Source organism: Centrocercus urophasianus, unplaced genomic scaffold (genome assembly GCF_019232065.1).
Source record: "Centrocercus urophasianus isolate 14NV4802_14NV808 unplaced genomic scaffold, USGS_Curo_1.0 seq_7, whole genome shotgun sequence".
Lineage (NCBI taxonomy): Eukaryota > Metazoa > Chordata > Aves > Galliformes > Phasianidae > Centrocercus > Centrocercus urophasianus.
This window is the reverse complement of record NW_024885310.1, coordinates 256630-284109: the sequence shown is the minus strand read 5'-3', so window position 1 is coordinate 284109 and position 27480 is coordinate 256630. Positions and strand designations below refer to the sequence as shown.

Below are 27480 nucleotides of genomic sequence, written 5' to 3'. Positions count from 1 at the left end.
TTCTGGGTAAACCAAATATAATTTTCTCTACTTTAAAGGGTCCTGGTGCAATTTTAGACACATTAAACAGCCACAAACAACGTGCACAGTGCTGCAGTACAGACAATTAAGGCAACAATTGCAGTCTGATCTGATTATTTATGCAGCAGAATTTCTCACTGCACCAGGAGTCCAGTTATCTATAACAGCAAGCTGTTGTTAAATGCAAATGGAGACTGTGGTATTAAACAGGGGTAAAAACAACACAAATATGCTGAAGGCACACCAGCCAGGCTGGTTTCTGAAATCCTTTCCTGAAAAAGTAGGTGCCCACTGACCATGTCCCTCAGTGCCATATCTCCACTCTTCTTGAATACCTCCAGAGACAGTGACTCCACCACCACTCTGGGCAGCCTGTGCTAGTGCCTGATTGCTCTTACTGAGAATAATTTGTTCCTAATATGCAACCTGATTGCTAACTCAACACCATTAGGGTCAAAGCTTGTAAACTCAGGGCAAGGGAAGCGAAGAGCACCCACTGCTGTTCAGCACAAGTCTCTTTATCTGGCATTAACCAATGTGTTTTATCCTTTCTAAAGCACTAATAATGTTGTCAATAGCTTCTACCACTAAGTTCTTCTTGAAGCAAATGCTACATTTTTCTGTCTTGCAATCTGCATTTTCTCCTTCTGATCCTTTAACCTGCTCCTAGATCCTTAAGAACTCCTGGTTGTGCTTTTGTATAATCTTCTGCTCATCCTCTTCTCCTTCTACATGTGCTGTTCAGCTCCATGTCGTCTTCAAAACTGTACACTCTCTGTTCCTCCCTAGCTATATATATATTTACATATGCAACGTGATTAGGACTGCCATGTTCTTGATGACTTATCTGAGGCTGTTTCAAGTTAACATGGGTCCATATGTCTTCCCTATCATACAGACAAATTACTAAATTATGTCCAAGTTTTAACAAAATGCAAATGTACCATTGTTATCTGGCTTTATTTTCAGAAAACACGCATACTCAAATCTAACTGTTTTAGTCTACTGCTTAAAAAATGATTAGCAGATATTTCCCTTTCTGCTATAGTTGCAGATTTTTATTTGAATATTTCTAATAGTTTCTTGTTATGTGAAAGTAAAAACATCAACCATAGTTGGATTCTGGTCTGCGGTGTTTATTGTTTGAAGATTATATAATAATATATATAGTCTACAATTCTACCATTGACTGCAATGGGCTGAGGATGCTGAAGAATATCTCGTGAGAATTCAGCCACACAGGTCTATCTGGTATGTTTAATAAAATGAAAATACCACCAGTTGCTGCCCTTGGTTATTATATAACTTAAAATGGTGTGTGTGTGTGTCTAGCTAATGTTAGGTAAGTAGTGATCGTATATAGGACATTCTCATGTATTTACCTGCATGTTTCCACTTCAGAAGCATGTATATGTAACTGTTTGGATTTGCATTTGCTTCTTCTTTTTTTTTTTTTTTTTTTGTATTAGTTAATGACAAAACTGTTGCTGACAAAGATAAGATGGAAGGTAATTAAGATGACAAACATACCACCATCTGTATGCAGAGGCAAAGATGAAGGGATTCATTTCTTAGTTCACTTTTCATGGAAATCGAATTTTTCAGTTGCTAGTCATTTTCCTTGAATACTGTATGATTTTGTATTATCATCATTAGACTGCAGAAGGATTAATATAGTACTGGATCAGCCATAAAACATGATAGATTTCCATTTATTCTGATAAGTTGTTATTGCAGCTACTTTCATAAAAAAAGGATATGGCAATATGTACATTACCCAAAGTGGAAATATTAAGGCTTAAGATGGAAACATTTTATTCATTAAGAGTAGGAAAGTCTTACTTTAAAAGAAAATGCACTTAAGAAGTGAGGAAATATCATAAGAATTGTCCTTAGTCATGAAAATATTGCATTTCTAACAAGCAGTGAAACCTGCAGACACGTAAGTACAGATGATAGAAGCAATATTAACTGTGCAGAAGTAGTCTATGCTAGTTAATGTAGGATGCTTCTACAGGCAATTGAGACATACAGGATGCTCCACATGGAAATTCATATTGTCCATTTCAAGAATTTAAGGAGTGGATGGCAGTTCTTGTCTATGTCAGCAAAACTGCATATTCATAGATCAATCTCTTGCCTGTTTATTACCTAACACAGAATGGCCAGGGTTGGAAGGGACCTCGAGAATCATGAATCTCCAACCCCCCTGCCACAGGCAGGGCCACCAACCTCCCCATTTAATACTAGACCAGGCTGCCCAGGGCCCCATCCAAACTGGCCTTGAACACCTCTAGGCATCCACAATCTCCCTGGGCAGCCATTTCCAGCACCTCACTGCTCTCATAGTAAAGAACTTCCCCCTGAGATCCAACCTAAATCTTCCCTCCCTCAACTTAAAACCATTTCCCCTTGTCCTGCTGTTATCAACCCTATCAAAGAGTTGATTCACCTTCTGTTTGTAGGCTCCCTTTAGGTACTGAAAGGCTGCAATGAGGTCACCCCACTGCGTTCTTTTCTCCAGGCTGAACAAGCCCAGCTCCCTCACCCTGGTCATCTTTGTGGCTCTCCTCTGGACCCTCTCCAACAGCTCCCTGTCTTTCTTGTACTGGGAGCTCCAGACCTGGATGCTAGATGTACTCTAGTACTCCAGATGGGGCCTCACAAGAGCAGAGTAGAGGGGGACAATCACCTCACTGTCCCTACTGGCCTCTTCCGATGGAGCCAAGGACACCGTTTGCCTTCTGAGCTGCAAGGGCACACTGCTGGCTCATGTTAAGCTTTTCATCCATCAGGACCCCCAGGTTCTTCTCTTCAGGGCTGCTCTCAAGGACTGCTCCTTCCAGTCTGTATGGATGCCTGGGATTCCTCTGGCCCACGTGCAAAACTCTGCACTCTGCTGTGTTGAACCTCATCAGGTTCACTCGGGCCCACCCTTCTAGCCTCTTGAGGTCCCACTGAATGGCATTCCTTCCTTCTACCGTGTTGACTGCACCATTCAGCTTGGTGTTGTCAGCAAACTTGCTGAGGGTGCACTTGATTCCGTCATCGATGCCACTGATAAAGATGTTACAGAGCACCAGTCCCAAGACAGACCTCTGGGGACGCCGCTCATTACCGGCCTCCATCTGGACACAGAGCCATTGATGACCACCCTCTGTCTGTGGCCTTTCAACCAATTTCTTATCCATGGAGTGGTCCACCCATCAAATCCACATCCCTCCAATTTGGAGATAAGGATGTGGTGGGGGACCATGTCAAGGGCCTTGCTCAAGTCCAGGTAAATGACATTGCTTGCCTTTCCCTTGTCCACCAATGTGGTCACTCCATCATAGAAGGCCACCAGATTGGTCAGGCATGACCTTCCCCTGGTGAAGCTGTGCTGGCTGTCTTGGATCACACGCTCATTTCTCATGTGATCAAGCATGTCATCTAGGAGGATCTGTGCCGTGATCCTCCCAGGCACAGAGGTGAGACTCATTGGCCTGTAGTTCCCCAGGTCCTCCTTGCTCCCTTTCTTGTAAATGGCAGTGACGTGACCCTTCCTCCAGTCATCCGGGACCTCACCTGACAGCCACGACTTTTCAAAGAGAAAAGGTTTTGGAGAGCAGCTCGGCAACCACCTCAGCCAGCTCCTTCAGAACCCTGGGATGCATGCCATCCGGCCCCATGGACTTGTACACATTCAGTCTCATGAGGCAGTCTCGGACCTGCTCTGTCCTCACAGCAGGGAGGGATTTACCACCCCATTCTCCACCTAGAGGTTTAGGGGTGCAAGGCTCAGGGACATGAGAAGTACGGGAATCCTGGCCGCCAGTGAAGTCCAAGGCAAAGAATTCATTCAGTACCTCAGCCCTCTCTTCATCCACTGAAGCTAGTTCTCCTTTTACATTTTCCAAAGGAGGTATACTTGCTTTGGCTTGTCTTTTCTGGCCAATATCTAGCCTAAAATTCTTAGGCATACCACAGCAGTGCCAGTTGGGAAATTACTTGACCCATCAGTGATAAATCAAACTTGGGATATGATTTCCTCCTTAGTAATGCATCTATTCTGTACCACACACAAACGCATTCAATTAAGTTGACTGTTTTCCAAAGGATTGTTTCTCATATATTTCAGAAAATAAGAGAGCTGAGGGTCTGCTTATAAAAAGATGCTTGTAATTGGATAGCATCTGTCATGTAGCTTACCACATCTGTTTGTATTGCAATATTGTAGTAATACAGTTCTTCCTTCACGTGTTGTCTTACTCTGTTAGTTTGATGATAACCAGGAGGAGAGATCTTCCAAACAGATGACGAAAAGAAAAACTCAGCTAAATTAGAAAATCTACAAATGCACTGAATAAATAAATAGCATTTATCCTTAGCTGGTTCTTTTTGTTTTTCTTTTTGTTTCATTTCGATTTCTGAAACTGTGAGAAGAAAGGAATTTAATTCAGTAATAAAATAAAACTTCCATTTCATAGTGACGTGTTCTTTAACTTTTCTTTTTTCTTGGCTAAGTGTTGCCATTTTGTGGTTACTTTCGACTCATTTTTCTCCTTTGCTATTGCCATGTTTACTTGAAAAGTATCTTCTAACTTAGGGCTTGTTTTCCTTCCTCTTTTTGATTGGTTTTGCTCTATGTTTGTTTGGTTACCTATGCCCAAAGGCTGCTTGCATATTTGGGAATAGCCTATGGGTCTTCTGATTTTTTGTCATAGGGTGTATTTTACTTCTTTATGTGATACCTATGTGATATCCTTGAAAATACATTCAACTGTGTGCAGCCTAAAATAGAATTATGACAGTGCTCATTGTGTACATAGCAATAAGCATTTGCACATGGCTGTTTGAAGTTTCTGAACTGTTCTGTCCTCGAGTGGAATGACTTTTCATGTACATCCTTGGGCAGGTACAGAGCAATGTGTTTTGGAGGACCATGAGATTCATGATGGGTATTAAGAAAAATTTATTCTCTGCAAGAGTGGTGATGCATTGGCAAAGGCTGTCTGCTAAAGTGGTGAAGTCAGTCTGTGGAGATGTGGCATTGAGGGACATGGTTAGTGGGCAAGGTGGGGATGTGTTTTGGTTGAACTTGGTGATCTTGCGTTGGGGCCCCAGAGCTGGACACACTACTCCATATGGGGTCTCACGAGAGCAGAGGTGTATGTCCCCCAACCTGCTGGCCATACTTCTCTTGATGCAACCCAGGATACAGTTGGCTTTCTGGGCTGCAAGAGCACACTGCTGGCTCATGTTGAGTCTTTCATCAACTGACACCCCCAACTCCTTCTCAGGGCTGCTCTTAAGCCATTCTCTGCCCAACTTGTATTTGTGCTTGGAAGTTTGTGTGTGTGAATAAAGTAATGAATAATGTAAGATCTTGTCATGTTACTATACAGCACACCTGTGGTGGCACTTTCCCTTATGGCCCCTCAGTTCTAGTGCAGTAGTTTTCCACATTATGTATGTTTATTACACTCTCTCAGTTAGTAAGTGATTTTGCTCAGCCAATTATCCACACTCCTTACCTCCCACTGTGTTCTGACTGCCTCTCAAAACTGAACGAAACCTAATTCCTTTGCAGAAAGCAGAAAGCAATCCCTCTCCAATTCAGATTGCCCTCCAACATCATTTGGTCAAATGACTGAAGCACCTGAGGTCCACCACCAATAGAATTCCACAACATGTGGTAATGAGTCCTGCAGGCATTGGGGGAGAAGCAGGTTTCCATCTGGCTGTCACACCCGTAAGGAATCTGCCCCACCTTCCTTACAGAGATTGCATAAATATTGATCATTTTGTAATGGAGTAAGAACTGTTATGTGTTGTAAATGTTGTGCTGGAAGAACCAATCTACACCAGGGAGCAGATGGTGAAGGCCAGGCTTTACTTTAACCCATGTAGCTGACTAGATTAGCTCTGACCTTTGTTCTTTGATAGCAATTCCATTGATCTTTCTCTGGGTTTGCACACATGTATTATTTTGCTAGACTGATTTGAGATTAATTCTCTAGATTTCCATGAAGTCATAATCATTGCTTTCTTCATTGTGATCACCAAACTTAGCAATCATTCTCACTTAGGAAGGGATCACATGATGTCCATAATTGCTGTGTAATTACTATGAGGTCCAAAGCCTTATCTAAGAACCCTGAGTAAATTCTTTATGTGGTTTTGTGAAACAGCAAGTGCTGTGAGTATGGGCTGTGATGAATATGTAACTTGTTATTGAAATGGGAGCTGTGACATTGGTTCATCTGTGAAGATAATTAGCAAATTGGCAGTGATTCTGAGTTACCTTGGTTTGCTGGCTGATGCTTCATAGAATGGGGGTGGCTGTGCATCTGCTTTAACTATGGAGATATGAAAGGATGACAGGACACTTTGGTGAGTTTCTGTAGTCATGCAAATTTAAGGCAGTTTTCTTTATTCACAGCTCTAGGATAAAACTCTTAAGTGCTTAGCTAAGTTCTGTACTGCAGTAGAAGTTTAAAATACCAGCAGAAGACTTTCCTCTCTGAATGAGAATTGTAAGATTCAGACTGCTATGGCTTTTTGAGTGAAATTGTCTATTTTCTTTCTTAATCGTGGTGAAATTACTCAAGGATACATTTCAGTTTCAAGTGAGTATCTTTTCTTCTGCGTTTTGCTTGTAGTATGAAATATTGTATCTTCTATATGTATTTGCTTTTGATAAATACTCATTTTCAACAAATGTCTGATATTCTCAGGTAATTTCCCAGGGTGTTTAATATATGAACTGGGGTGCTATTCTCCACTGGTAGGTTCTCCAGCTCTTCAATGCTTTCAGTTCTAGCAATTGCTCACATTATTTGCACCTACCAAACAAAAGCTAGTAATGGGGTTTTAACAGCCATTCATAACCTCTGAATGTCAGAGAAGTAGCATCCTATGTAATAGAGGTAGAATAACTTATTTTCCCACTCTATTTTATGCCCTAATAATTACACAGAGGAAGAGAAGTTATTGGACATGATCAGGTTTTGTTCTTGTACTAATTTGCACAGAAAAGAAAAATAATTAAAAAATAGTTCTGTTATTATAAACAGCAATAGAATTCATAGGACATTAAACTCCCCTAATTATTACAATTTAAATTTACGACATTAATATCCAGAAAGCCTATTATGAATGAAAGCTTTTAAGCAGGAAAAAATTGAAATCACTAAATTCTGTTAGTGACATTTGATGTAGAAACACATTAAGTAGGATAAACATCACCCTGGTGTCTTAGATGGTTAAATGCACTAACATTAAATACATTCATCTATTTTACTTTATTAATCCTTCTAAGAAAAGCCCAGCAAATATCAAATGAGGAAGAGACTAATGTTACTCTTCTGGAGCCCAGTTTAAAGCATAGAGAAGCAAATATAAATCACTTAGTTCTTCTTGGTTTAATCAGGCTTGGGTTTTGTTTGCTTGTAATGAAGCCACACGAATAAGAGAAAATAAAACAGACCTACAACAAGACAAGCAGTTCTACATTTTTCTCTGCAAGTAGTACATGCGCCTTCCTTTACAACTTGTAGTGCCATTTTCTGCAAGGTGAAAGAACAGAATATTGTCCTAAATATTATTTCTTGGATTTGGACTGTGTTTGGACTTGCTATGTTGAGGTACTGTGAAATACTGTCCCTATCTCCTTCATAGTCAGCTAGGTATTATGTAACAGGAATGATATCTAGGAATGATGCTGGATGGTGCATTAGATATGAGAAAAGATAAGCTGCACCTGGGAAGGATCAGGTTGGATACTAGGAATAATTTCTTCTCTGAAAGGGTGATGATGCACTGGAACAGACTGGTTAGGGAGGTAGTGGGATCACCACCTCTGAAGGGGTTCCAGAAAAGAATAGATGTCAAACTGAGTGGTCGTTGTGAAGGGCTGATGATTGGACTAGATGATCTCAGAGGTCTTTCCAACCCTAACAATTCTGTGACTTAAAATGCTCAGTTACTGCCTTTTTTATTCTTTTTTTTTTTCTGGGATAGTAGGCAGCTAAACTCAACCTTAAGTTTTGTTTATTTTGACTGCATCTACTTTTCTGAATTGCATACACTTAAATTGATTTTCTTTTCCTTGGTGTCTTTTGCTAGTTTACATAAATGTTCTCTGTTCTTGTTGAAGCTTGTTCATTAGGAAAATATCTTCTACAATGATTAAAATCACATCAGGTAGCAGGGGAGGGAGAGAGAGAATAAAAAAAATATTAGAAAATCAATAGAGAATGGAGAATAACCATCCTTTCAGAGGAAGGACGCAGGTAGTGGGAATGCAGCTGCTGAAGGTTCAAAGCCATGAATACTTAGAGAAAGTATCTAAAAATTCTCCTCTGAGATTGCCAATAATCATACCTGAATAGATATGCTTTTTCTCCTAAGGAAATCCTAAAATCTAATTCAGTTTCCTCTTACCAGGGCAATGCCAATGCCATCAGGCAAAATGGGAGGGGTAGGAGGGGTGTAGAAATGTATTTCCTCTTTTAGATATATTCTTCCATGTGGAAAAAGAGAGTACCTAGGACAATAGCTCCCTAGTGTTAACCAGCCTTTAGATGCTACTACTGCATAAATATTAAATAATTGAAGCTATGTATCCTGTGTTTCTTGAACCCTTTGTAGTTCAGTTCATGCCCCCTACCTTTTGTAGATGCAGTTAACTGTCTTAATTGCTCATCTCTTTTTCAAATGGTCAAGGAAATTATCTACTTTTCTCCACTAGCTATCAAATGCATAAAATATGAAGAAAGCTGAAATTAAGAGGACATAAGTTTTTAATATTAATTTCACTTTTAATATGGCAGGAAGAGTTCTAGTGAATGCAGTCAGAAAGATGGGTTGTTTCTGCTAAGGCAGATATATGGTTTTTTTTTCTCTGAATCATCTATTCAGTCAGTCACAGTTTTTCATGAATGTTTGGAATATGGATTGAAATTATTTTCCTATCTTTAGCAGATTGCTTTTTTGTTGCATTTGGAAGTAATTATATCTAATACTGTGTTTATTTGGATTACCATTTGTACACAAGAGATATATTATTTTTTGTTTGGTCTACAACCTGGCAACTGGTATTTCAATTTATACTCTTCAGTCCTGCTTTCTATTAGAGTATTGATGTCTAATGTATGTAATGAAAGGAGTCCTTCCAAAATTAATTCTTACAGCTACTGACTGCTGCCATATGCTAGACCAAAACTTTCATTCTTACATTTTAAGATAATTTTGGCTTTTTCTGGAGTACTGGGGAAGGGGCATTTTCCTAATTATTCTGCTCAACATTTGCAGTAATTTGAACTTCCACTTCTAGGTAAAAAATGGAAGTGTTAAAACACAGCTGTCTGTATCTAACCATTCTTATCACCTTGATACATGACTTCCTTGTTGAGTCTTCAGAGCATGAACGAGAGTCTTCTTTCTTTCCTTCCTCTTATAATACTCATATGTCAATTTGTATCTGTTTATGAAGAGGCCTTAGTGAAATTGAAAGTGATGATAGCAAAATATAAGGGAGAGAAAGCAAACTCTGAGGGTTTTATTGTAGATCTTCTAGTATTACGCTTTGTAAAATGCATCTAAACTGACAGGAAGAAAATCTATAAAAGCCTATTAATAAACCATTCCTTTTTCTAAATATTGCATTTGCACAAGTCTGAGTAATTTCCCTGCAGAATTGTGAAGTCTGCTCTCCTGCTTTGAACATTCTATGTAACGTTGACCTCCTAAAGGCAGACTCCTAATTCTTAACTTTTTTTACTTAGCCATCCCAAAAGATTTCAGGAGCTTTTAGTATACTCTAAGAACCTTTCTAAACCTCCTTGTAATTTCCATAGCCAAAGATGCATCTAGATCTTTTTTTAAAATATTAATTCAAAAGTCCAAAACTTCTCAGTTTGCTCAGGTGTTCCTTGATGGTTTTGAGAAGTGCAAAATCTATATCATGATGCATAAATTATTGCACTTAATTGCCTGAGAGGATCTGTGTCCTCCCATTGCACCCAGTTCTGCAGAAAGCAGAAGCTAAATGAAATCCAGGCACAGAAGTAGCAATATAGTGGTATAGAAAATGGAGGGGGAAAAAAAAAAAAAAGGAAACAAAACCCATATCTTTCTTCCCAGATGGTGTTTTTCCTTTTGATCAGAAACGGTTGCTGGTTTAATTCCTGAATAGTTGGCAGATCTGTAGTTGCTTTGTAAGTGATCTGACAGAGCAGGCATAGAGCTAAAATATAAGCAGCTTGGGAAACATAGCATAGGCAGTAGATCAGGTAAGAAGAATAAACTGTATGCTATTGCTACTCCCCAAATCATAACTTCTTTGGGTTGATAAAGTATTATTCTGTTTAAAATGACTTAAGAGGAACATTTCTGCTGAGCTATATTTGGAACAAAAGTAGGCTTATTCTTAATTCTCTGGGGACTTTACAGTGATTCTGTGAACAACAGGAGGCAAATCTGTAGGTTTTTGCCATTAAATTCATGCTGGTATGTTCCTGTTTCTGTACTTTTATCTTGGATAAAGTTAGCATCCCAGGTGCAAAAGCCAATGTTTTGATGTAAAATGTATACGAGGAAAGTATTTTGGGTAGGAATTATCCGTCTGTTGTCTAGGTGCTGTACGTCTATGCTGAGTATAAAATGTAATACTCATAGGCTTTTGTAGCCTTGAAATACTTTTCAGGCATAGTACATATACTATCATAGAATGAGAAGTACACTTTTTCCAAAGATATACCAACATAACAAATATGCCCCTTTCTTCAAGGGAAAGTTTGAAGATATGCTCTGAAAGAGCAGGTTCTAGGACACTGAAATGTCTCATGCCCTGTTGTGCTCTTGTGTGGTCATCACTGAAGGATGAAATGAAGAAGGGATTAAGAATGACCTTGTGTTCAAGAACATTGAAAAAAGCAAGTAATGGTGACCAATTATTGCATTCTGCGTTGCAACAGAAGCCTAAGGCCATAGGAATTTAAAAGAAATGGCAGTAACATAGCAGCTGTTGCTTGGAGATACTCAAAACATTCCCAGATACTAACTCATCCATTGGGCCATGAATAAGAGAAGATAGAACTTGTCTGAAGCCTTTTGACAGTCTACCCTTCTATTAACTTAATGCTAAATTTACCCAAGGCAGCTGTAGTTGTAGGACTGATCTGAATTCAACTTTTGTGTCACAGCAAAGCGGCACAAAATGTAAATATTCATTCTGTCCTGTGCAGAATGAATTAATGAATTTTAAAGTTCATTGAAAGAAAAGTGAACTTTAACTTAGTTCTCGAACCCAAACTCAGATTAAAATCATTATTAAAATTTTTGGTTTTGGAGAGCACATTTTTTTTCTTAGTGTACTTTTTCATTTGAAATTGTAGCTGTATCAGAATAGATTACTGTAAATACCCAGTCATAGGACAGGAAATCATAGAATTACTCAGGTTGGAAAAGACCTTAAAGATCATCATGTCCAACCATGACCTAACCATACTAGCCTAACAACCCTCTGCTAAATCATGTCCGTGAGCACCACATCCAAATGGTTTTTAAACACATCCAGGGATGGTGACTCAACCACGTCCCTGGGGAGCCTATGCCAGTGCTTAACAACCCTTTCTGTAAAGAAGTTTTTTCTGATATCCAACCTAAACTTACCCTGGTGCAACTTGAGGCCATTTCCCCTTGTCCTGTCACTAGTGAGAAGAAACCAACCCTGCTCTTGCTGTAAGCACCTTTCAGATATTGGAAGAGAGCAGTAAGGTCTCCCCTCCCCTTTTCCTCAGACTAAATAAAGAAATAAAAAGTCCATCGAACACATGTTAGTACAGATTCTTTAGCCTCTGATATAAAAAGTATGTTAATGTCGGCTTAAGTGCAGACTTGTCTCTGGTTTTGCTGTCCATCTGAACTATATTTTGAGTTTGAAACTTCTATCTTTCCCTTTTCAGCAAGACAACTAGTATAGTATGTATACCAGCAGTGAGGTTTCTGAAAGAGAGTGGTGATAATTTAGTTATGGTGGAGGGTAGTTTCCTTTCACTGCAAACTGAATGTTTGTCTCCTCGTTTACAGTAGGGTTGCAGAAAGAGCATTAGTAGGATAAATATGGATTTTTGTTGCAAGGAAAAGATTCATTCCCAATTAAATATGACACCAGAAATCTTGGATGCTGAGTTTCAGTTGCCAAGTACTCGGGCTTTGTTTGGAACTCCTAAGGCTTTGGGAACCCTGAGTACTTAAAACATTGATAGAAAGTGAAGTAAGATGTCTCCAGAATGTTGTGCTGTGTATTTCTTTTGAGTGATGGAGTTGGGAAAAAAAAAAAAGGATGGGTGGATTTTCTGTATACCTTCATAGTCCCCAATACACAGTGCATTTAGATATCCAGGTTAAGAGATAATAATTATTTTAAAATTACCAGAAGAATACAATATGAATTCAAGAGCAATATGGTGGGAATTGTTGCTCTTGTTTTAAATTCCATTCATGTCACAGAAGCTGGCCTTTAACTACACAACCGATCCCCTTTGCATTGCCTTCAATGATAATGTTTTTGGATTAAGATAAAGCTCAGTGTTAGCTGCAATCTCAAAATCAAGCTTTACAATAGGCAGAAATTCTTGAACCGGTCAGATTCCAATTATCTTCATTTCATTTCAGGCTATGTTTCTTATTGTGACCACTGAAAGATGCCTTATTTCAATGTAACCCATTTTAAGTAGAATTCAAAACCTGAGCAGAGATAAGTAGTCCTGAGTGAGTCTCCAAAGGATGTGTTAGTGATAGAATTTCTCTCGCAACCGTGTGCCAAAATATTACATTATGACCTGTCAACTGTTTAGCCATAACTACAGTTTCTCTATTTTGTTCCTACATGGAAATTATTCTCTTATAATTTTTAATTTCCCTGGAGCTCTCATTAACAGTTGAAACCATTTGCTTGATTTCCCTTTATTAAGTATACAGAAAAGTTAGCTATCTTGGGAATAAAATACAATTTCTTTATTAGGAAAACGTGTTTATTCCCTGTGCAGTGCTTTTTTATTGTTTCCTTCCCTTCTCTGGATGTAAATGTTTAGGGTAGATAGATAAATTTGAAGATATTTTTTATATTTTTCTCCTAATCACTTTACTCTTTCCAGTGTAGCATCTATATTTTTTGAATTATTTATAAAATTAGTATGGTAATGAAGTACAAATTTAGGGTAGATGATGATTTTTAGCCTCAGATCAAGGTCCCTGAGTGATGGCAAAAATGCCTTTTCCTTTGCTTTCAGAGTCTGCTGTTCTTGGTTTGCACCTGTTCATTCCTTCCTCCTTTCTCCCCCCCTCCCCCCCTTCTTCTTCCCCCTTGGTTTAGAAGAGGCAGAGTACAGCAGTAACAAAACGGCCAGCTGAGTTGCAGGTTCTTATGGTGTCATTCCTCCTATCCACATCTCCAATTGAATTTGAATGCTCCTTTAACTTAATATTGTTACCAGCATGGACACACACATTCCGTAGATGGAAAATGCAGTACTGAGTCACTTGTCCAGGATCACAGATGGAAGTTAAAAATTAATCTCCCTTAATTACACATATTATTCAATCTGTCAGATCACAGTTTACAGTGTGTAAGATGGATAAGAGACCAGAGGTCTTGAGGACAGATTCCTTGTTTTCCATGTTCTCTTCTTTAGATTTTTGAGCTGAGCATACTTGGACAGCTGTGACTAAAATGGGACCAAAACCTTGATCATATTAGCCCAGATTCAAACTTCTTTTGTAATAATTCAGGTCAGACCAGTTTGAGACATTCAGTTGTCTCCCTTGTGTGGTGAAATGCCTGGCATAGACTTTTACGCTAGAGAAGAATTCTGTATGTTGACGTGCCAAGTCATTTCCTCCAGGAGAAGTCAGCAGGGAACTAAAACAATATTTCAGCTGCCATGTACTCCCTAAGGACAGCCTACACCACTTTCTGCCCTGTTATATCTACGTGGAAATTGCAGACTGCCTGGCAGTGAGAGCCTGGAGGAAAAGCTGGGTCCTTCAGGAGCACTTGGTTTGTGCTGCTCCATCAAGAAAACTGAATTAATTTTCTGTTTTTCTACAGTGTTTCCCATCTGCTGTATAGCTGTGAATAACAGTGATGGCGAGAGCCAGAGGAGTGCTTTGCTAGCTGGCTGAGCAGGAAACCTTGGAGTGTGGGTTATGGAGAGAGGCTGTTGTGCAGTCAGAGCCTTTTCTGCCCTCTGTGCCTGAGACTGGACAGCTGGGGTAGGGAGCTCTGATGGATCTGCTAAAGGCACTTCTGAGAAAGTTCTTGGTTATTAATTCTTCCTCTGGATTCTCTTGGGTCTGGCTTGCAGTACAAAGTCTGTGACATGTGGATAGGCTGGAAATAACTGATATGTCAGTAAAAAGAGTTGCTATTGCTTTTATACAGTCAGTGGATAGATTTCTGGAGAATTTTTTACCCCCCTCTGCTGTCTCAAGACTTTCCAACTACATGTACAAATCCCAGTTCCTGTGAAGAACTTTATCCTTTCCTTCAGCACTTTCCACATCCACATGATGCTCTCTGCATGAGAGAGTTAGCATATCTTTCCTAAAGCTCTGGATATATCTGGTTTTCTCCTGTGTGAGACCATTCAGCTGCAGAGTTCAGATCACCCTGCAAACATTAACTTTTTATTATAATGATTATACCTGTAATTTAGGTAGGGTAAATGATGCATCAAATTTACATGTAATTAAATGAAAGTCAAGAAAGCCTGCAAATGACTCAGATTGGTTGGGAAGAGATCTAAAGCTGCTGTCAATCAAAAGCTGAGACAAGTATGTATTATCTGCTGCAATATCTGTGTGGTAGACTGCTGGCGATGGAGTACACTTGAACTGATGTGCCTAAAACCCTTTACAGAGCAAAGAGGAAAGAAAGTGTGGAATCTATTTGAAGAAGAGTGCTGTGAAATTCCTGATTCCCAGCTGCTTCTCGGAGGGATTTAGGATCTCCGTGTTTAAGATCTGTTTCTTTAAAATAGGATTTGTAGCCTGGAGTCCTTGAATGAAAACCCTACTGGTATTATTCCAGGTGTAGCTATCTCCAGTTCCACATCCCCTTATTATTAAGCAGAATATAACTGGCTTTGTAAATCATGTGTTACAGGATGCATCTGCTCTCTGCTCTGTTTTGAGAAGTAATAAAGCAGTTGCTGATTGAGGGTTTTTGTTTTTGTTTTTTAGAGGAAGTGCTACTAATAAATGGTGGCTGAATTAGGAAAAGAAAGCTACAAAGATACAAAGAACTTATGAGTTGAGATTGATTTGTGCTTCAGGCAAAGTGGGTCCATGTATCTGTAAGGTCCTGCCCACTCAGGCAGCCATTCAGCCTCCAGTTTGAAAGGTAAAGCTGAAATATCCCTCCATGTGTTTAAAACACGTTTGGATGTGGTGCTCAGGGACATGATTTAGCAGAGGGTTGTTAGAGTTAGGGTAATATGGTTAAGTTGATGATCTTGATGACTTGATGATCTTTAAGGTCTTTTCCAACCTGAGTGATTCTTTGATTCTACAAAAGAGAAGAATCCCTTTGAATTTTGTTCTTTTAGTGGCTCCCATCTAGTAAACACTGCACTACATAAGTAAATGCACTGAAATCATACTTAGATGCTGAAACTGGTAAAGATTTTCCAGTTTCACATTGCTTTCAACAAGGGCATTAAATGTAGTTTAATGTGATGGAACACACAGCGTGCTTATAATAGAGGCAACATCAAATCTTTGGTATCTGGTTTTGATTGTGGTGTGTTCTCATTTTGATGCTCTGCATATCTGTGATTATAACTCCTGCTCTTCAAATATTCCTGTAAGTGAAAAGAGATGCCTTCTCCTTTTCCTGTCAGATGCATGGTCAGACAGAGCCACTGGCAACTCAGAAAAAAATTGTCAATAAGGCAATATGCTAAAACTTGCCCGTAAACGTAATGAATATAATGATATTCCTAAGCCCTTCCTAAATTGGAAGGGAATGGTGCATATGGTCCTAAGCATAAAAAGCATAGAGGCAATTGGTTAAATGCTGGAGTAAATCTGAGGCAGCTGATAGCTGAGAGCTGTTTACTGCTAGGCATACTCCAGTGCAATAAACGTTACTCTTAAAAAGATAAAACCATACAATAAGCTATAACATAAAATAGAAAGAAAATATTTCTTTCTTCTCCCGTGAGGGTTGGAAACTATTGTGATTCTGTTTTGTTAGGCTTTCCAGTGACTTTGTTTGGGAGGATAAACAAGATGAATGAGTGGATCTCTATATTCTTTGCTGCAGAAAATTATCTAGCAGCTGGATGTGTTTAGAAGAACTATGGTATTCAGCTCAGTATACAGATGTATAGCTCCACTCCCAGAAAATTGAGGCCAGAAAAATACCCCCACTCTGGGACTTTTATTCAAACCTCTGTTGTCATTTCCACTACTAGAATGGTAAAAAGGACAGATAATTAACCAGTGGTAGTGCTTATATTGTAAGGCACCAGTACTCAGTAGAGGAATGTTGAGGGACACCTTCCAGCCCTCCTGTGGAGACCTTAAATAATTTATATTGGTACTTTTTTAGTGCATTTTGGCCCGTTCTGATGGCAAGAAAGGCAGAAACTGTGTAGGAAGGTTGTAGTTTCCTGCTGTGGATTGTGCTGGTTATTAGTAATTATCTCCTCATGATTAGTCACTTGAGTGATATATTTTCTTCTCCAGGTTGGATAATTAGAACTGCAAGAAAACAGAGTGGTAATAAGCCAGTGTTACTCCTATTCTCCCAAACAAAAGGAAATAGAAAGTTCTGGGAGCAGGATTCATTTATCACAGAAAGGTTTGAGAACTGTTCGTTAGCATTTCTCCTTTTGTGAAACTGTATATTAAAAAAAATTTGCTAAGTAGGGGAAAAAAAAACAAGGAAATAATTAAAATTCAAACAATTTTTGTATGCTTCTGTATGAATGGGGCATAATTTATATAGGCATAAATATAACTAATAGGAGGGAATAGACCACATAGTGTGATAAATCTGATTTTGCAATTAATCAAAATGTTGAGGAATATATTCTTGCACTGTAGATTCAGCTTCTGCTAATAGTATAGAATAACAATGTTTCAGTCACTAAGCAATCATTTTCTCTTATTTAAAAAGCAGCAGGTCTTTTTAGGAAAAAAAAATTCAAATAAATTAAGCATGATGAAATCATGCAACTAGGCAACTAGGGCAACTAGGACATGTAAGCATTGATATGATCTTTTCCATTGGAGGAGAATCTGATGTCTGGGACTTCTCACATATTTTCCTGCTACTTCCACCCACCCCATTCTTTGTCTGAAACTCTAATTTCTAATTATGTAGCAAGGAATAGATAAACCTGGGAGCAAAAATATCAATAGGGAAATTGTAGCAGCTCTAATGGATGTAGCTTCATATAACCATAGAATGGCCTGCGTTAAAAAGGACCTCAAAGATCATTTAGTTTCAAGCCGTGTGCCATGTGAAGGGTCACCAACCACTAACCTAGGCTGTCCAGAGCTACATCCAGCCTGGCCTAGAATGCCTCCAGAGTTGGGCATCCAACTTCAGAAATAGCTTTTAATATTTGGGACCTTTTCTTTAAACTAAATATTCACATCCTTATCTACAGGCCAGTGATTCCACATGCAAACCCCCAAGGTTTACCCCAGGCCAAAAGAATAATCACAGACCCAAATATGCTGTATCTGACTGGCGAATGTGTGTATGTCTTACACCATTTCCATGTCCAGAAGATACAGATTCACCCTCAGCTCTCCATGTATCTGATGGTGAGAGCTCCATTGGCTGCGAGTGGAGTTATGTTTCGCAAGAAAAACAACCCACAGCATTTGGAATTTAGTTGTGAAAGGATATTGTAGTGAAATAGCATCATAATGCAGAAAGAAGATGAGGGAGGATGGAAAACAGAAAAATAAAATCAAGCCCCCCAAATCAACATTAAGAGAAGAATGTGAAATGGCAATTACGTGGTATGCAGTGTGTTCTGGAAAAAAAAAAAAAAAAAAAAAAGAACAAATAATCTGCAATGAATCATTCATTGTACTAATTTGGCTGTTTATTATTCTGTGGAATATTTTAAACCAGGTTGCAGTGTCCTCAAATCCTAACTGCCTGGGAATAAAGTTCTCCGGGGTAAAAAAAAAAAACAAAAACAAAAACAGAGCAATCAAGTTCCTTTGTTAGATAGTAAAGAAAGGTAACTTTTCATGGGTTCAATCAGAGAGTGCAATGTATACTATTATTGAGACTATATGAAGCTATTCTTCAGTAGGGAGAGGCTGAGGCGAATATCATAGAATGAATCACAGCACATGAAAAGTTAATATCTGAAGTAAGAATATTTTATTCATATGTATATATATTTATATATACTGGAGAATTCCTAAGTTCTGAAGCTTAAAGCTTGTATGTTTAAATAAAAAGGGAAAATCTGTTGTAGGAGTGAGAACAAAGAACTGTGCTAACTAGCAGGAATAAAAATAACCACACCTTTATTTCAGAAGTAACTATATGCAAAAATACAGTCTGCATACAGAAGAATAACAAACATGGAAAATGTACAGTTGCATTACATGCTTAGGGATGATTAAATCTGAAGTCTTAAATGCCTTATCATAGAATCATGGAATAGCTTTGGTTGGAAGGGGCCCCAAGGATCCTAACGCTCCAACTCCCGTGTTGCATTCAAGGCTGCCAACCTCCATGTTTAATACTTGGGCAGGCTGCCCCGGGCCCCATCCAACCTGGCCTTGAACACCTCCACTGACGGGGCAACCACAGCCTCTCTGAGCAACCTGTTCCAGCACCTCACCACTGTCTTGGTAAAGAACTTCCCCCTGATATCCAAGCTAATAACTACATTTTTGATGGCAGTTCACATAGTAAGTTCCATTGTGAAACTATTCATCTATTATTGCTGCTTCCCTCCTAGAAGAGAAACCGAATCAGGAAATTGACCCTAAAAAAGGGTTCAGGCGCCTTAGCAATGTTGTGTGAGATAAAGATGAGCCAGTGAATGCAGGTGGCTTGGCCTTTTCTTGGTGATGTAGATCTTTCACTTCTTTTAGATGTAAAACCATGCTAAAACAAGTGGCTCTGAGTTATGCTTTGCACTTCACATTTCGTAGCAAGCTGTGACATTGCTTGCTGATTTTAACAGGCTATTAGCATGATGAGAATGAATGTGTAATCCCTTCATGCGTGACAGGAGATGACTGATAGAAAGCCAAAATGCTTCCTAGTTAAAGTTCTGAATGTTCAAGTAAGCCATTCCCAGCAAATATTGGCAAATCTTAAAAATATTGACAGGTCATATGTCAAAAGACGAAAAATCAGTGGGTTTATCCGTTAAATAGGTGCTTGTGCAAGGATTTACCTTAGTCAGAAACCGGAGTTTCAATCCTTGAAGGCACATAGGTAGCCAACCGCTGTTAGATTAATGAAAAATAGAAGCATGAAGTTGAGGATGCCCCATCCCAGCAGGCATTCAAGGCTGTAGCTCTGGGCAGCATGGTCTATTGGTTGGTGACCCTGCACGTAGCAGGGGGGTTCAAACTAGATGATCTTTGAGGTCCTTTTCAGCCTAGGCCATTCTATGAAGTTGACTTTAACATCTTTCAGCTCCAAGATGTTTATGAACTTCTGATTTGGTAATCTCTAGACCTCCCTGGACACATTAATTCAGTATTATTTCTTGAATATCTTTGAGTCCTGGAAACATTACTCTCTTGGAACTGCTCTACACCTATGCTTCTAATAGGAAAACAAATGAAATTGTGCCTTCTGACACTCTCCTTAAATCTTTACTGTGAGTTACTACACAATTTAAAAGCTTAGTTTAGTGTGTAAATTATAGGATTGAACGGTGAGTGTGTTTGTCAAGTAATCTATTAATTCCCTGGCAGATAAATATCCAGGAAAGTAATACTTCAGAAGCTAACAGACAAATAGAACAAATGGAAAATATTTCAGATAGGCTATTTGATCACTTATGATTAGAAAAAAACCCACTTTTTTTCCAAATAGACGTTTTATTGTTATAGTTAAATAGGCCACATTAAAAAAGTGTTGGCAAATCACAACATTTTAATTTATTAATATCTACTTGTCAGTACATCCTTAGTTCAGTGTTCGTGAGACACAGGCAGACTAAAGCAGCAAATTCAAATTAATTAAAATTAAACTTGCTTTACTGCTCAAATTGGCATGCTAATAGACTTCCTATCATTTATTCAACTTTGCATTTATGGGCTTCTCGTAAGACTAAGCTCAGGATGCATGTTCTCTTTGTTCTACTTTCGTCCTTAACAAGTGTGCTGTGCTAGCCTGGGATCTCCAAAAGGAATAACAATACTAAAACTGAGGAATGACTACACTGCAAGGTTGTGATGCTTTTTCTGTTGCATTATTCCTACTGGTATCAATGTTGCAGAATTCAGTCCTAAAATCTTTACAAAGCAGATGAAAAAATATCATGGTCTCTGTAATTTTGTAGGAGATAATTATTTTTACCTAGATAGTCAATGGTTCATGTTTTAGCTTGCAATTCTATAAAAATAATGATATCACAGCATTGCTGCTAATCCTTAAGACCTCCTGTGTTGCAGCTGGGAACCTTCTAAAGGCTTTGGTTGTAAAAATATATGGCTGCTGCAAATCAGCAGAATTTCCTACAAGCACCTAATTTGGATGCAGTGTTTGCACAGAAAGATTGAGTAGAAGGTCAACTTAATTTCATAAGGTTTTATCTAAAACTTTTGTTTAATCTTCAGCTCCATAGATTTTATGTTATTTTAATGGAGTTTAGCTTCTAGAATGAATAAAGAGGAACAGGCTCCTGAGAAATAAGCATGTTGAGTGGCTGGCAAACAGAAATGAAGAAATGCTGTTAAAATTTGTCCCAAGAAGGAGGGAAAGTGGTGAAATTGTAGTTTATTAAAGTGAAAATATTAGCAACTTGGGTGGGTAGGGAGAACCCCTGGGTTATTTTCATGTACACCTGAAGAAGTCTGTATCTTCTAATAGACATATCCCAAATATTCAGTGCAGAATAAACCTTGTTTGCCAAGACCTTATGATAAAGAGTGATATGGTCTTATTGCAAATTCTGATTAAGAGTGAAATGTGACTTTAAGAAACATGAAAGATGAGACAGAAGTTTTAGAAAAGTTTATTCTACATTTGACAAATCATGTTATTTTTGAGCTTTAAGTGTACTGAATTTGTTAAGAAGGCTGATTTTTTTTATTTTTTTTTTTTTAATAGATCAGGCAGATACCTGATCTACTGAACTTGATCAAGGGAAGGATGAAAGTCCAAGTTTAAGCATGGAAGCAGTCTGAGTAGCTTCGTTAGAACTATTGTCTGTGAAGAAACATAAACAATGAATTTGTAATTTCTTAATTCATTTGTACCTTGATCATTTCACACTGCAACACAGCAGAATCCAAGTGTTAGTTCACGCAATCTGAACAGACACTCTCTCAGTAGTGCAAAGTGATAACATGATGTTCTTTTCCATGTTCTTTTCCTATCTGCTGTTAGATGCTGACGATGGAATGGGGGGACAGGAGAACAGAGATAGGAAGAAGAAGCATTCTTGGATTAGGAAATATTATTAAACTGACTTAAGTGTTCATTTACTGATATATCTCACTGGATGCAGTACTGGTATTACAGTACATTACTAAAATGTGATGTTACTGTTAACAGTTGCTAATAATTACTCCAAAGAAGAGATCATGCAAAAATAATGATGTACATTTGTGAACAAACATTTTCAAGGAGGAATCACAGGAAGAATATTTCATCAGAAATCTCTGATGAACACCTTGAGAACTCACTAAGAATTGCAACCATTTCCATTGGACTGGACATTGATGCATTGGTTTCAACAAAAAGAAAGTCAAATATCCCACTAGTTTTATGGTTTTGCTGCTGTTTTTTACATTTTAATTAAAAAAAATATATATGTATATATATATATATATGTTTTGTTTCTTCTTTATGTTAATTCTGTTATATATTTTGCATGCAGCCCAGCACAATTGCTCTTTACTCAGTGCAGCCCATACAAGACAAAAGGTTGTATACCCGTGGCCCACACGGTCTGTTCGTCCTGGCTGCAAGGGCCATTGGATCTTTCTGCTATGCGAGGCCATAGAAGGCCATTCAGTCTTTTTTGTCGTCATTTTGTTCTTTTCTTTTTGCATTTTTAATGTAGCAGATGACATGGAGCTTTCTGGTCTAAAAAAGGTTACTGTTATTCTGAGTGATAAATTATGCTGTGATAGAGAATAATAAAGCCAGCCTTATGGCTATTTAAAGCTAAGGAAATTACTAAGAATTCAAGTGGGAATTATCCAAAGGTGGGATTCAGTCTCCAATATAGCAAGACCCATAGTACCCTGCAGAACATACAGAAATTGCCTGTGAGTATACAATGTATGATTTCAATGGCCTATTCACTGGATCATTAATGCTTTGTAACAACTGCCTGAAGGAAGACTTGTTCTGCGTGAACTTACTAAATCAGTAATTTCACTTCTGTAGTTCAAGTTGAACGGTGATGAACTTTTCCGCCTAAAGACTAATCCTGGATAAAATACAATCCAAGTGCTGTGTAGCATTTCTGCTTTAGTTATCCATTCTTAGTATAACACTGAACACTGAACTGGGTATCAGACAGATGCCTCATCGAGCAAACTGCATTCATGAGGAGAAAAGGATTTCTCAGATTTTACAGTTCTAGAATACTACAGGAAAACTTGTCAGTTATTCTGTGCTAAAGTGTAATTTCTTGGGGAGCAGTAGGAACTTTTATTTAAGCTAGAAGTTAAGGGTGTCTACATTTTAAAAAGTGAAATACAAAAAGAATAATGGTGAAAAATTCATGTGTTCCTAACTAATCCTTTCCTTTTGGCTATTCATCTGCTAAAAATCATCCTGAAATTTGTTAAAACCTCACTATAAGTATGCATGTTTCATTATGGAGCTCACCCAGTTCTAAGTTCAAAAAGCTGACCCATTTTCTCATTTTTCTTCATTTTCCTCCCTGCAGTGTTACCAACTTATCTACACAGTTTCTTCTTAAATTATTCCTGAGAGCATACAGAACTTAAAACCAGGATATAATCCCTGAAACTTGATGGTTCCAGCATTGTGCCAAATAGCCTGAAAGGCACTTCTGAGAAAGGAGGCGACCCGTAAAAACAGATGAATCTCATATCAAAAAGAGGAAAATCACCAGCCTAGGTGATTTTCCATCTCTTTCTATCTATCAATAGGCAAGAAAATCATGTAGTCAAGTGTTTCAGTGAAATAAAAAAATATATTTAAATCTTATTTTAGTACTGGTTATCATTGCCTGTTGGAATTACGCAGGAATATAGTTTATTCGCTTTGTTGTTTGCCCTTGTTCTTTCTTGTTCTAAAAGACTACACATCTCCTAATAAGATGTATAATAACACTTGCACAGATAAAGCAGGAGTGGACGCAAGAAGCATATTTACTCTAAAGGCATTAGCTCAGCGATATTGCTGTCAGTATTGATAGTGAACGACAAAAATGCCATATTTTGTGTCTTAAAATTTGCTAATATTTGAGAACTAGCTTATGTAGCATCACACTGAATTCCATTCTGTAGTAATTGGATTTTTACGATAATAATAAAGCACTATATTCAGCAGTTCATGTTCAATATAGAACATGAACGGTGGTATCAGGTGAACAAGATTCAACTACATTGCAAACCTAGAAGCTGGTCCGATGCTTTTTGGTCCTAAACTCTATCGCTGCAGTACCATTCATTTCTGTGGATAAGCACTAAGAATTGCCAATTTACTTCCATGGCAATGAAACACGTTATGAACTCTTTACTTCTATTGGGTACGGGCTACTTGCACAAGTAATTCCTGTAACTTGAACTACTATTGTGATTTCAATGCAAAAGACATTCAGAGTTGAATTATTGGCTGTACAGATGCAAGATGACGGTGACTGTCCCTCCCTCTCACAGCACTCATCTGGAGAGCTCAAAACCAACAGACCAGTATGTTGCTGATGCTCAGCAAAACTGTACATTTTCCAAATTTTCACAAGGCTGTCAGATTGATGGGAGGTTTTATGCTGGGGCCAAAGAAAGGCTTCCTATTTTAAAAAGTGACTGGCTGCTTTGTAAAAAGACTTTTAACTAAGAGGAATGTCACTTTCCTGAAGCAGGTCTGGTCTTTGTAGCTTATGGGAGAAGTAGGAATTGAACCCTGAAAGTCATTATGTGTTGCTGTAAAGAAGAGATGGTACCCACTCAGGAATTTGCTTTGAGAGTCTGCTGCTCCAGTGCTATAGTACTTCTCCTTTCCATTAAAATAAAATTCTTTGGTAGATATTCATTAACATAAACCTTTGATCAGTGCAATTATCTCCAGGCAAAAAAAAATTTTTTTTCTTTCACATTAAATTATGAACAAAATATTATCAATTCAGCAACTGTTCCTTCAACCTCATTTAAAAACTGTGCCTAATACATGCAACAGAATGCTGAAAGAGTAATCATCTTTCTTAAATCCTCTTTCTGTCATTGATACGTCACAGGTTTGTGACGTATTTATGAGGTTTATCAGCCTCATAGCCAAGGTGAACCCTTACTTCAAAAATTTATTTTAAGTGACCTATTTCTCCTTTTTTTTTTTTTTTTCTTCAGTGAAGTCATGAATGTTACATAAGGGACAAACTTGGCCTAGTGCTCCTAGTACTACTTGATACATGTCAAAGTAATGACGGTTAAGTAGGCATATGAAAAAAAAATCCAAACAGCTTGTTACTGAAGCCTTCTAAACCCTTCAATCCAACATTACTATTTTAAGATTTGTCCTCCTATGCTACCTGACAGAGGAGAAAGAAACAAGAATATTGCACAGTGCTGGGAGGTTGGTAAGGTTTCAGAAAGTAAATTCCAATTGCCAGCATATACAGAGAAGTGAAGAGCTGCTCTCAGTTCTGGCTTTCCAGGGGCTACTCATTCTTCAAAAGAAAAAGTTGTTGTTGTTTTGTGAGCCTCTTTCTCACAACAAAGTACAAAAAGACATAATTTCAAAAAAAAAACTTAGCCCACTTCCTCTCTTAGTTAAAAATTTAAGTTGAAGCACTTCACTTGTATGCATGGAATCAGAGTTAGCTTATGTATGCATTTCTCTGAATTACCTGTATCTTGAGTGCATTTACTCATTGAAATTATAGAGTCATCTAGGTTGGAAAAGAACTTCACAGTCACCAAGGCCAACCATCAGCTGACCTTATCACAATTCCAAATCTTTTGCATGCTGCAAAATCACGCTGTTGGTTTTTCTTCAATACTTAGAAATGTGCACTTGTATTCAAAGCTCATCTTGTGGTATTTTTCTCAAAATTGATTTTCAAGGCTATTGGATTTATTTGAAAGTGATACATTACATTTCATTGAATCATTCATTTCATCAAATGTTTTTTAAGGTGCATGGACTTGATGATCTTTAAGGTCTTTTCCAACCTGAGTTATTCTATGATTCTATGAACTTTTGTTTAATGCTTTTGATTTCAATCTTGTGGCGTGATCTAAGAGATTATTCAATTTAAAATATTTCTAAAGATGTTTCATAGAATCATAGAATGGCTTGGGTTGGAGGGAACTGCAAGGATCATGAAGCTCCAACCCCTCTGCCACAGGCAGGGCCACCAACCTCCCCATTTAATACCAGACCAGGTTGCCCAGGGCCCCATCCAACTTGGCCTTGAACACCTCCAGGGACGGGGCATCCACAAATTCTCTGGGCAGCCTTACCCACTGTTTAATTATCCTAGTTATGAAAAAGCCTTTCCTATCTCCAGCTGAAATTTCCTTTGCAGCAAACCATGACTGGTTTCTAGGCCTATGGAATACATCTTTCATGTATTGTATTACGAACTTCTGGGTAAAAAAAGGCAACAAGTCTGATTGATATATATTAATGACACTATAAAACAGTCATCTTTCCCCACTCACACCCTTCAAAGCTTCCTTATGTTATTTATGTCAATGAGGAGCTTTAGGTTTTTATAGGATACAGCCTATTTTCTGCTTCCATTTCTACCACAGACTGAAGAGGAAAAAAACAAAACCTTTTTTTTTTTTTTTTCAGGCCAAACAAACACATGTCCGCAAATAGATTTTTCTCTCTTTAAAGTCTACCATGTAAGTCCGACATTTTTACAAGGAAAATGAGTCACAAATGCACGTTTTCTGAAATGACTATTATTTATACATCCTTCAGAATGTCTGCTTCTTTTAATGTACTCATTGACAAAGTTAGTTCAGAGAGTAATTCTGATAATTTTGTGCCCTGTTATTTTGCAGTTTCAATTGTCTCTGTACATAAAATACAAGCCATGGCTGCTGTTAGAACAAACCAGTGGAAGCTCCCCAGAGCTGACTGAAATAAAAACGAATCCTGGAATTGAAGGAAGAGTAATCAGATGATGAGCAATTTGTGACATCCAGACCTGCAGAAGGTGAGTCCGAACTAAAATCACTGTCAGAACTTATGTTAACCATGCTTATGCAAGTAAAATTATCTTAAATTTCCAACTGCTTTTCATAAAAATGTTGTAAACTAAACAGTGAGAAGGAAGAACTCCAAAAGGTGGCTTTATTGTCTACTTTAGAACATATAGATATAGGTCTGAAGCATCTGGGTTATTGTGTCCTGGTCTGCTCTGCTGTGGTGTCAGAGCTGGCTTCAATATTGCAGAATTTTACAATTTTTCTGAACATACAGAAAATGAATGAAAAAGATGGAGTAACTATTTATATTTGTATCTAATATGTATTTATCATTTGATTGTAGAAAGACTATGAAGATAGTTCCCTGAAGGGAAGGCCTATATATTATTTAAAGAAAGACAAGAGCAAGTTTCAAGGACATTTTTGCTATGAATTCCTCAAAATAAATGATTCTAGTATGATTCTGGAGGCCATTTAAGAAAAGTTCGTATCTCTAAGAATGTACTGCAATCGTACGTTATTTTAGAACACAGATTTTCACTTAGCTTCACCAGCAGTGCTGTCAGGGAAGTGCTCTGTCTCTGTCTTTTTTCAGTAGTTTTGATCAGAAATACTTCATAAGTTTTTGTGTGTTTTAAGTTCAGTCTCTTCTTTTTGGTTGGATGCGTTGCTTGCGGCCATTCAGAGCATAGTTGTCCTTTGATCTGTGTGCTCATGCATAGACACCTCTTATCTTTGCCTAACACTAATTTACAAACTTCCATTTGTACAGCTGAATATCTTAGAAGAAGATAAAGAAGCACATGCAGAGGTGCCAACGATGAGAAAGGCAGCTTGAATTCTGTCCAGGAAGCAGCAAAATGTACTATTGTAAGTCCCTCT

At 38.1% G+C, this 27480-nt stretch overlaps 1 protein-coding gene across 4 annotated transcripts in view; it reads left to right on the top strand.

Annotated features, from left to right (window-relative positions):
- The first annotated feature begins 6322 nt into the window (after positions 1–6322).
- LOC122170479 (leucine zipper protein 2-like) overlaps positions 6323–27480 on the top strand; it is a 221439-nt gene continuing 200281 nt past the window's right edge. The window contains exons 1-3 of one of the 4 annotated variants that reach the window (XM_042837342.1): positions 6323–6396; positions 26452–26606; positions 27371–27468. The gene's annotated coding sequence lies outside the window, so the exon portion shown is untranslated. Of the gene's footprint in view, positions 6397–23144; positions 23336–26229; positions 26290–26393; positions 26607–27370; positions 27469–27480 lie in introns of those variants that run through there. The other 3 variants (XM_042837341.1, XM_042837339.1, XM_042837338.1) reach the window with 3 other exon arrangements.